Source organism: Leuciscus leuciscus (genome assembly GCF_965113295.1).
Source record: "Leuciscus leuciscus genome assembly, chromosome: 1".
Taxonomy (NCBI): Eukaryota; Metazoa; Chordata; class Actinopteri; order Cypriniformes; family Leuciscidae; genus Leuciscus; species Leuciscus leuciscus.
This window is the reverse complement of record NC_138725.1, coordinates 18,595,698-18,608,055: the sequence shown is the minus strand read 5'-3', so window position 1 is coordinate 18,608,055 and position 12,358 is coordinate 18,595,698. Positions and strand designations below refer to the sequence as shown.

The following is a 12,358-nucleotide window of genomic DNA, read 5'->3' as shown; positions in this document are numbered from 1 at the left end:
GTTAGAAACACATTATTTGAGTCAGGATAGATGATAAAAGCCTGTAAAACTGCTCTAGTGAAAGACAATACTGTTATTTCTCACACTATGACATGGATAAAACATCAATAACACAAAACAATGACACTCATCTTCCTCAACCACTACAGATTACAGCAGCATAATGTCCAAATTAATCTAAATATATAGTTTGATCTTATAATAACTACATTAATCACTAAAAAGTAAATTTGAAATCCGGAAATCAACACCAATATACTTAATTTCAACACTTTAAAAGTGTAAATATGGGAACAACCCTCAAAGTGTGAGTTCGATACTTTCAAGAGTGTTTCCTCTCGCAACACCGACACAGAGTTACAACATGAACACTAAGAGAGTAAAATATGAAGACCTATTCTGCATTACCTACTTTAAAGAACTGTAAAATACAAATCATGTAATCTGAAAAAAATAAATTCACTTTGAAATAAACACATCAATCTATATTACTCTTTCAAAACAATCCAGAAATTTAAATTGTAACCTTAGTCTGGGATCATAAAAGTGGTTTTCTAAAAGTAGTCATTAAAATAATAACATTTTATATGCGCAGAAACTGAAAATGATCAGATAAAGATCACCACAAAGCACTATTGTTCCCAGAGTAAAACGCTATTCATATTTATTAGTATTGATTTAATGTTTCACGTGGCTCATTATAGGCTCAATGTAAAGCATTTAGCAGTCTCTTTTCCTTTAATAAAGCATTGCTATGTATTTAAAATTAGTTTAATATTCTATATCTATTAAAATTTCAGTTTAATAACATTTAGATTTTTAAATCATTTTAATCAAACACTGGTGAAACAATCACTTATGTCTGTAATGGTGACTTGATAGCTAGGACTGTAACTGGGTAGTTGAGAATAGGTGACCACTGTTCTCTATTACACAACCATTGTAAACACTCCGATAATAACTGTACAATGTCAGGTGAGTACACACATAAACACACTAGTAGTGTAACACTAGTAACACTAGTAATACTAGGTATTAGCATAATGCTAGCGAACTTTATGCTAACATACTGCATTCCCAGCTAACACAGTTACATTGTGAAGATGTAACCGGACCGGACCATATTCGTCGTAGCGACGTACCACATAACGTTCCAGTGACGTAACTTTGTGATTCCCATAATCGTTGTGGCGACGTTATAGTGATACGTCGCGATGAGTACGTCTCTATGACCAAACTGGCACGTTGCGAGGACGTAACATCAAAGGACCATATTAGTCGTTGCGACGTGCCACATAACGTTCCAGCAACGTAACTTTGTGATTCCTGTATTCGTCGGTGCGACGTTATAGTGGTACGTCGCTGGAACGTGGCAGGTACTTCCTAACGACCAAAATACCACGTCCACATTTATTTTTAATATACTTCTCACCTTTAGTCCTGGGAATGAAGATGTGCTTGATCCATAACATTGAAATCCACATAGAACTGATAAACTCAAACATTTCATTCTCTGCTGTAAAACCTTATAAATTCTAATAGGGAATTGTGTATTGTTTTCTGTTAATACATTTAGGGATCAATACAGATATGTAATGGAAACCAATTAGATATGTGCCGGTATTCGGTAATGCGATAAATCGCGGTAATGAATAAGCACGATATTGTTATCGCGGGCACTTCAAAATACCGTGAAAAATAATAGATCAGAATTTATATTTATAGAACGCGCATTATAGCTTATTTTCCATCAACCGCTTAAACAAACACTGCGTATATGCTGCGCGAAACACGTGCGCACACTGATGTAAACAATCCCCACATGTAGAAGCACTGTGTGCATGCGGCGCAGTGCGCACTCTAGTCTAATGTAATGAATCCTCACATGGAGAAGAAGCATGGCGGAAGGAGGAACACTGCCGACGATTTATCCGATTTATCCCCCTTCTAAAAGCAGGGCTGTCAACTCTACGCATTCTGTGTGAGACTCACGCAATCTACACTTTTCACACGCTCTCGCGCCACACATCCATTTTCTCACGCAGAGAAAAATCGCGGAGCAAAGAGGACACTGACACCGACAGACTAGACAGAGCAGGTTACTTTTGATATGAATTTTTTTTCAGCTCTCAGGTTCTGTCCATTTTATTACGAAATTCAGACAATAAATACTGTTTTGGTGCTTGTAAATGTGACGTGACTGATCGCTGTAGCGCCTCAATTCAAGTAAACCGATCATCTGTTACTTTTTATTTAAAGATACAGTACAACTTACCGAAAGGTATTTATGCCTCATACATAATATCGATCAATCAGTGTTTTTCAACCACGGAAAGAGGTCAATAAAGCTGCAGGTGAACAATTATGCCATTTAATGAGCAGCACGTTAGTTGACTAGAAAAAAATAGCTATAGAGAGGAGTATTTTGTTAAATATGTGCACTATATGTACATTTGTATTATATTTTTACTTGTGTCATAATTCTTATTATAATGAAAACCAAATTATATAAATTTGTTAATTTTTAACCTTTAATAATACCAGCTGATAGGGCTCTCTGTATGTTTGCAGCATTATGTGAGATATATTTTTTCTTGAGAAAAATGTACATGTAGGCTCTCTACTGTAGCCTACCTAATATTTATCCGAAGAGCCAATATTGAATCAAGATTGAAATCAAATCTCAAGAATTGAAATTGTGAAAACTGTGTCAAATTCTGTTTAGTTACCAAATGTTTTGACAATCACAATTACACCTATTGTGATGCAAGTTGTTGTTTTATCCAGTCCTTACTTTTGGATAGTTCGCCGGTGCTAGGCTAGCGGGAGTCAACGGTGCACGTTAGCCTTCCATTAAAAACAGTTTTATCCACTCCACAGTACACCAAAAGCAAATAAATTATAACGCCAGACTATGTAAATGTCTGTTGAGAGAATAATGTTAGAAATCAAACTACCCTTTCATCACACTGCATTAGTTATAATTTGTTCCCTGTATTTATAAGCAGTCTACAGCAGCGGCAGAGTTATAATTGGTTACCTAGGAAACCAAGAGAGCCGGTCCACATAACAATCACGCAAGTGTATTTACCTGCCGATGATGATGAGACTTTTGCCTGAGATGCAAGAGCACTTTGATTTCTAACATTATTCTCTCAACAGACATTTACATAGTCTGGCGTTATAATTTATTTGCTTTTGGTGTACTGTGGAGTGGGTAAAACTGTTTTTAATGGCAGGCTAACGTGCACCGTTGACTTGCGCTAGCCTAGCACCGGCGAACTATCCAAAAGTAAGTAGTGGATGAATTTTTTGGAAAACTGTCTCCACTGATGAATAACAACCAGGCTCACTTGAAAATGAGGTCCGATGTCGAATATCCTGAACCACCCCTTTAACATAAATTGTAAGAATATGACTAATAGCAAAGACTAGTACTAATAAATAAACATTAGGCCTATGCTAAAGCTATTAAATAGCAGTCCCAAACTAGTTTTTGTTAATACAATGTTGGTATGAGCCACTACAGTCATTTAAAAATATAAAAAATAACAAAGAAGAATAGTGGCATTTTGGGGTTAATATGGAAACGACAGTTACCATGGTGAATACACAATATTAACAATAACTGTTAATGAAACATGGAAACTGCTCCTGGTGAATAGAATGAAAATTATACCTGCATTACTTTTATTTCGTGTAATTTACAACGTAACGGCGTTGCATGCTCATAGTTTCTTTTGCACTTGATCAGTGAGGCGATACAGCGCGAGCCGCCGCATTTGCGCGTGCAATAGAAGAGTGTGCGCTACGAGAACAGGATAACGGCTGACAGGACAAGAAAGTCCGTTTTTCTGAGGTGAAAAACTTTATTTCAGCGTACACTTATGTCACTGCCTGGTAGTTCCTATTGTGCTGGGTTTTCTGAAGTAGTCATTATTCGCCTCTCATAACATAACATGCTCTAAACACGCACGCAGAGTGGAATAGGAGGAGCGGGGGCGCGGGGAGCAAGGATCACAGCGTAAATTTGAACTATATAGATATATGCGATGGTCTAATTCTATATCGCATTTCAAAAATATATCGATATATCGCCCAGCCCTACCTGCATTATAAGTGTGTCCACGGTAACTGAAATATAGTTCTCTAATCTCTACCTCAGCGATCAGCTGTAGCCTGACATGCACTTTCCGTGAGCGGTAATTGAAAACCTGGAGTGGATCATGAGCGAAGTGATTACAGAGTGCTTAGAGTGGAGAGAGGAACGTGCTTTTGCTCCACTCCAGGCTTTGATCACATCCCCCTCAGCAGGGTGAATACACTTCGTCTTTCCTTAATTTAAAGCAGCACTCAGTAACTTCGGGACTTCTTCGCTGTATTCTCGCTTTTTGCTCGCAGGTTTCTCTCTAGAGCTCCCCCCACAGCTTCGGAATAGATATTTGACAACACTGTCGTAAAAACTCGTTGTTGATTCTCAGACACCAGAGGCTAGTAGATCAACGACATCAAAGCAGATGGGACGTTCTTTAAAACGTCTTCTTCATTCGGGTTCGGACAGCGTGAGGGAGCGCAATAATGACAGCATTTTAGCAGATTTCTTTTGGCCGTAAAGCAATTGTTTACATCGCGAGACCTGATATCACGCGAGACTTCCTGACGCAGCGGCCGGCGGCCCGCCGGCTCAAAGTTGCAAGTGCGTATTTTCCACTCACGGGCACCAGGGGGGTGCGAAACGACCACCATTCAACCCGAAATAAGTAATATAACCATTCCAATGACTCCGAAGCTGTTCAGTTAACCCTCTGGGGACCAAGCTGTTTTTGGGGCCCTTGAGATGTTCAGACATGCTCTGACATTTGTGCTTTTTTCAGTTATTTATAAACATGTTAATGGCAAAGGTGTAAATTCACTCTATATAGCACAAACAGGCCTACCATAAAATGCGAGCAACATGTATGTAGATGTTTGTATTTTTAAGAGAATAATGTTTATGCGTGGTTATTTAAAAAAATAAAAATGAAAGTTGCTGAAATAAGACCACAAAACTCATACAAAATATGTGCCCACAAGACTTTTGACTAATGGATGTTGTCCCTTTCAGTTCTAGCTTCAAAATTATGTGAAAATAGTCTTGCTTTCTCGTTCACAAAAAAAAATACATTGATTTAAATGGTGTAAAACAGGTTTTGCTTGGAAAGCCAATATGCGAGGGGGAGGAGTAGTTTACACCTTAGTCCCACCCACTCTGCATAATGACTCTGCATAATTAGCCATTCATTCAGGTGTGACACTGACTGAGCCACAATACAAGGACAAAATATATATTTTGAAGAAGACTTATATTGACCATTTAAGATTTTGCTTACATCTATCTTGTAAATATGTTTTGCTATTTTATTAAAAAGGTTACAATTACAACAATAATTACAATTTCAGCAATATTTCTGCAAAAAAGTACTCTTTCTTTGTAAAAAAAAAAAAAAAAAAAGATTATAGGCCTACATTTTATCATATGTATTCATTAGTTTGAATATAGCCAACATTGGAACATCTTAGTCTATGACTTTATTTTTGACAAAATAGTATTTTATATTTATGAGCAGAAAAGCTTATTTGATGTGACAGTATATTCTACAGTAAAAACTGTACCCAAATCTAGTCAACAAAATGTTGTCTTTCATACTTCGCCTGACTGTAACGCAGTAACTGTAACTGTAAAAGCAGTTTATTCTTTCACACACAGACGCGCGATTCATATTTAGGCTAAACACTCTTTACAAATATGTACCCTTCATTCATCTCACAGAAAACGCGATTCATATTATAGAAACGCGATTCATCTTTTTGTTTACATAAGCCTACAACGTTATTCCATAACGTTATTCCACATTAACACTTGAGAAAGGATAACTTAGCCTACCTCACTCCTCAGCGGGATCTGCTCCTCATATCAGCACGGAAAATTTTCTCCATAAGGTAGGCTATATTATGCCTCTTTGTTTACAGCTGATGTGGGGGCGTTTCACAGACTGAAATGGTTCTCAGAATTTGCGTTTGAATAGCACGCGCTCTCCGGGGCGTGGTCAAATTACTTTTGAATGGCTCGTAATGAGCTCGACTGGAGTCGCTCTCTTTTTATACAGATTACAGAAGCTGATAATATTTGTTTTTTATATAAATTACTTCTTTTAAAAGCTGCGATCTCAAGCTTTATGCCCGTGGGTCTGTTTGCCTGTTTGACTGAATTTTCGCGGAGTTATAGATAATTTTCGAACGCGTTTCAAATGGGAGTTTACTGACAGAGAGAAGGCAGAAATAGCATCATGTTAGTTTTTCTTTATTTGTCAAAAAGCAAAACACTTTATTTGTATTGTGAGTATACAGAAAAAAAATAGAAACTGAACAGGATCGATTGATGTATTACACGAAAATGAAAGATCAAAATTAACAGAGCATTTTGTGTTTATTTTTCATTGCTAAAAAAAAAAACGAGCAAAACGCGTGGGCGCGTTTTTGGTCCCCAGAGGGTTAAGGTAAAAAAAGTTACTTAGTTCACCTTTAAGACATATTCAAACTAAAATTAAGACATTTATTACACTATTTGAGAAATGGAAGCCTATTTACGGCCTTAAAATTATGAAAAGTGAATTTAAGACATTAAGGACCGACTGGAACCCTGCAATTGACGGAAATCCGTCATAGACTTGCTGCAATTAACGGAAATCCGTCGTAGCGACGGAGAACTTTAATCCCTGTGTAAAAGGAACAATATAGATTTCTAGCATTTCTCCTGTATTATTTCGCCCACCTAAATATACATAAAGAGTTTTTTGTTCAAGAAAATGAGCATAATGACATGCGTCCCAGCTGTGGAAACCACTCTTTCAGACAGAGTTGAGGAGGCAGAAGGAGATGATGGAGAGCTGTGGGAGAAGAGGAAGAGTCTCTTTCTTACCCCACCAGTGGAGAGAAGGGTCTTCTGAGGTAAGGAGAGGAGGAGGGTCTCTCTCTATATATTGCTGGAAAATAAATAAAAATGTACCATACTATTGTAGTCAGGTTTATAGTTTTTTGTTAGAAAGGAATAAGAAAATTGTCTAACTTACGTATTCCTCCTCCTCCTCCTCCTCTTCCTTATCCCGAGCTGCACTGTCACCTCATCGTCCTTCTTCAGGTAGCTAAAACAGAGGAGTACTTTATTAATGTTGCTAATATAATGCAGTTTTTTGAAAATACAGTAAAAACAGTAATATTGTGACTATCATTAAAATGTAAAATAGCTGTTTTCTATTTTAATGTATTTTAAAAAGTAAATTATTCCTGTTATCAAAGCTGAATTTTCAGCATCATTACTCCAGTCTTCAGTGTCACATGATCCTTCAGAAATCACTCTAATATGATGATTTGATGATCAAGAAACATTTATGATTATTATCAGTGTTGAAAACAGTTGAGCTTCTTAAGATTTTTGTGTAAACCCTGATGCCCTTTTCAGGGTTCTTTGATCAATATAAAGTTCAAAGAAAAGTTTGAAAGTTAAATCTTATAACATTATAAAAGTCTTTACTGTCACTTTTGATCAATTTAATCCATTCTTGCTATTATTGTTTTCCAAAATCTTACTGACCCCTAACATTTGAATTGTGTACACAAAAACATGAAGCAGCATAACCAGGGTACCCCCAGGATCCTCCAACTTAAATTCAAGGCTTTTTAATACCATCTCAAATGAAATTCAATGCCAACTTCGTACCCATTCCGACAGAAGTATGAGGGAAAAATGGCAAATCTTTATAAATTTTAAACAATAGAAAATAATTATGTACAAGTAGGCTACTTGAATTAAATAAAACATTTTATTTAAATTATCAGTCATATTTAATACATACACCACAGCGTTGTAGCGCGCACGTGTGTGTAGGCCAGTGTTAATTTTGGCAGCCATTTTTAATTTAGTCTTAGTCTTCATCTTCAGACGAAAATGCTTATTGGTCATAGTCACATTTGAGTCATTCTGTCCTTCATAGTTTTAGTTGACGAAAAGTCTTAGCATTTTTTGTCAACTTTTAGTCATTACTTTTAGTCAAACTGCAGTTACTTTACTTTTGGTAGCTAATTTATATGTAGTCTTTAGACAGAAAATGTCATAATAATTATTCTCTCTAGGCCAATTCAATTAAGCTTATGAGAAATTATTGACATTGCACTCTTTAGCAGTAACACTTGTGCAGTTTTACATAATATATCCCTTTTCCTAAGTTCCGTGGTTCTCCAATTTTTTAGAGTGCCAAACCCCCTCTCTTCCACTTAGGGGCTGTTTACACCTGGTCACTTCATGCGTTTTCTGTGATCGGATAGCTATCCGATCGTGAAAAGACCAGGTGTAAATGCCCCCCGAAACACATTCGAGACGGATTTGAATCCGATCGCTCAAACCACTTCAGGAGGAGATCTGCGCCGCATTCCAGACCAAACTGGACAAGTGTAAACGCATCTGGTTGTTGAAACCACATATGTAAATTTTACTCCTCCCAAAAATAATAAAAAATAAACGTGTGGGAGCGTGTTATAGGCTATATATGTCATGTTATAGCCAGATATGACGACGCTACTGCTACACGCATCACAGCAGGTGAGCAGCTGAGCATCTATTCATTAAGCAAACGTGCAAACTATTGCAAATCAAAGGGAAAGTCGCAGACGCTTAACACACAATCATCATCTTTAAAAGTAAAGAAATGAAATGATCTTCCAGGGCTGTTGCTGCTCTCTCTTTGCAGTCTTTGATTTAGAAATTTTAGCGGATGATCAATAAAATGCAGCTCATATCTGTTGCTTTCGGTGACGTGAACTCCATTAAATCTGCATATAGCGCGGGAATTGAAGATCGGATTTAAATCCGTTTTGCAAAAACACATTTATGTGACCAGGTGTAAATGGAATCGTTTTGATAAATCAGATAGCAATCCGATCTGAGAAAACGCATGACGTGGCCAGGTGTAAACAGCCCGTTAGACTGCAGTCACACCTTTTCCATTAAGGGACAATATTTTCCCCATTTAATACATTTTTCCATTTCATTTTTTACCTTTATAATACCTTTAAAAAATAAATAATGCTTGAAATAAAACAATGTTCAATAAATATGCAATGTTAAAAAACTTTTAATATTAATAAAAATATTATATTAAAGGTCCCGTTCTTCGTGATCCCATGTTTCAAACTTTAGTTAGTGTGTAATGTTGCTGTTAGAGCATAAATAATATCTGTACAAAAAAAAACATGTTCTTTTAACAGAAAAGCTCTGATTTTGGGTTTAAATGATTGAATTCTGGCATTTTTGAGGCCACAGCGGATTAAACAGACACTTTCCCATTTCAGATGACAAACTAGGCTACCGGTAGGCTACTATCTTTTTCTGTACCTCATTGCCTAGTAACAATAGTTAACGGGTGCGCCCGCTTTCACGCTTTCTGCTATGACGTGGAGCGCGAGGTGCACTCAACGCTGCATGATTTTTTAATTAGCCTACATTAACAGTTCGTTTTGTTACGGTATGAACTTAATCCTAGGAAAGGCAAAAAAATATATATAAGACCTTTGTAACGAAATCCAAGACTTTGTATACCAAATTCAAGGCTTTTAAGGCCTTAATTTGAGATTATAAAATGTAAGACTTTTTCAATGTTTTTAAGACCCCGCGGGTACCCTGATAACTGTTTTCAACATATTAGATAATAATCAGAAAAATGCATTGAGCATCAAATCATCATATTAGAATGAGTTCTTATGGATCATGTGACACTGAAGACTGGAGTAATGATGCTGACAATTCAGCTTTGCATCACAGGAATAAATTGCATTTTACAATATATTCACATATGTTATTTTAAATGTTAATATTATTTGACAATATTATTGTTTTACTGTATTTGTAATCAAATAAATGAGTCAGTAATATAGGTAAAAATATGGTGGGGGGAAATGGATAAAGTTATTTAATAACTTAAGCTTCCTCAGTTCACCTGTGTTTCCCACTTCTCTGTCAGCAACTTCCTTAAAAAGCAAATGGTGAAATCGTAGAGCTTCCCCTCGGTTGTAGAGGGGTTATTTTGTCGCTGCTAAAATAACAGAACATGTATCAATATTTCTTTACAGTGAAAGATCAAAACGCATCTAAACTAGTTTCAGACAATTTTAGCTCAGTGTAAGTGACGTCATCGATTAAAGGAGTCATGAACTGGATTGTTTTATTATTTTATAATGTTGCCTGGGGTGCCCTTATAATGTTAGTATGATTTTTACATCAAAAATTTTCATAATTTATAAATAAAAGCCATTTTTCCAAGCCTGATTTCAGCCTCAGATTTGAGCGCTCTGTTTTAAGGGGCGTGTCTGCTGTGAGACTGCAGTGCAAACGCCCACTGCTGTGATTGGCTGACATGCTTGCATATGAAATAGCTAGTATTACATGAACTCTCTCGAAAACTTTTACTACGTTTTTACTATTACAGCTATCGAGATTAACAAATCGTGAAAAGTATAGTTTAAAGCATTATATTTAAATCTATTCCATCACATGAAAGGTTGCAGCATGATGAGCACTGACTGAGCAGATGACAGACAGTCTGTTGATCGCGTGAATAAAGATCTTATCATTGCAACGCAATTTTTGTAAAATGTTTAGCACAGACACCTAAGCCAGTGGGAAGGGTTGTAGGAACCGCGTCATTAAAAATGAATTTAATCCACTGGTCCCTGATAGCTTGGTCCATTCTTGGGAGAGAAAAAACATTTCCATGTTGATTCTGGCAGTCAACAACAGAGCAACTCACGTGTGCAGTGCGTACTTCGAATCGGAATTCAGTAATGGCGGCGCTCTACTGAATATAAGGGGGAGAGGGGCAGGCTTCCTGCAGCATAGGTCTGCGGTGTCCATATATGGTATATCCTGCGCCGACTTGACGTCAAGTCGGCGCAGAAATTAACATCACGTATTTGAGTGCGCGTGCACGTGGGCTGGTTGACGAACCCAGGGGTAAACAAACGCTTCACTTTTAAATATCGGCTTCCCGGCCAGTGTATAATTGTTAGGCAATCATAACATAAATTTTTTTCTCGTGGAAGTGTGAAAATTACAGGTCATGACTCCTTTAAATAAATTTGTCAACTTCCAATCACACATTCAACTGCCAGCAAAACCTTTACAAAGCTATCATAACCTCTTATCTTACACAAAGATGTGATTATAAGCCCAAACTTTTGTAAACAAGAGCTTAGGTTAGCCTCTCTTCTGAAAACGGTTGAGATGCTAACAGACTTTTTCGAAGACACTAAACCATTTCTACAAAGTAGCCTAAATATTCAACAGATGTAATAACACGTAAGAAAAGTGTCAGGAACAGTTGTGTATATTATGTGTGTGATTTTAGAGACTAAACTCACCTGAAAGCAGTGAAAACAACAGCAAGAGAGGGAGCTTTGCTGATATCAGTTTTGTTGCGGCGCCGTTTCCATGGCAACTCTGCGCCGCTCCAGGGTTTGAAAGCTACTCGAATGTTCAACCCGCACGCTCATAAAACACGTCAGTCACGCAGCATTTACATAAATAAACATGTAGAATAGGGAATGTGAAGGTACTTCACGCAGTGTTGCATTATGGGACGTGGGCGCCATGTTTGCAGGCACGATCTCTGTTTACCTTTTCGCCGCCCATTGCTATGACATGTAATAGTGGGTGTGTTTGGCTAAAACGAGGTAAAATTGAAGAACGACGGAAGAAATTGAGAAGGGACCCTATCGGGAGAAACTAAATGCCACTGCCAAAAACGTTATTTGGACAAACTGCCCGCGATAAACAACTTTGATCCATATTATTTAGCAGCCCAAGACTGGATTAACATTACAGATCCAGACGCACTAACGTTACCTCCGCTCACAAATCTGGACATCGTTAACCTTGTTTTTGAATTGAGTGCGTACACTTTGCAGGAGTTTAAGATACATCCCTTCAAAATAGATTGATGTATCTTTGCCCATCCCAGTTTATGTGTAACGTTACTTAAAAGAGTCTTTTTGGATGCAATCACATAGACTAAAAAATAGTGCAATCAGTACAGAAACAGATACAAGCCACTTAATGTATTTATTAAGCAGTTATATAAAACCTTGATTCACAAACATTTTAAAAAGGCATGTCAAAAGATGTACAGATTGGGTTGGGTAGCTAGAGACAGACCCGGTGCTAATACGGCACTGGTGCCTTAACGATCATTATTTACCGGACCGAATATCAATGCGGATTTCTGTGCTTCATTTCGGTGCTACTGTTATGCCTGTGCTTCTCTTGGATGCT

The 12,358-nt window shown here is 37.2% G+C and overlaps 1 protein-coding gene across 1 annotated transcript in view; it reads right to left on the bottom strand.

Annotated features, from left to right (window-relative positions):
* Positions 1-12,358, bottom strand: part of LOC309500870 (uncharacterized protein) — a 32,902-nt gene that overhangs the window by 10,706 nt on the left and 9,838 nt on the right. The window lies entirely within an intron of this gene.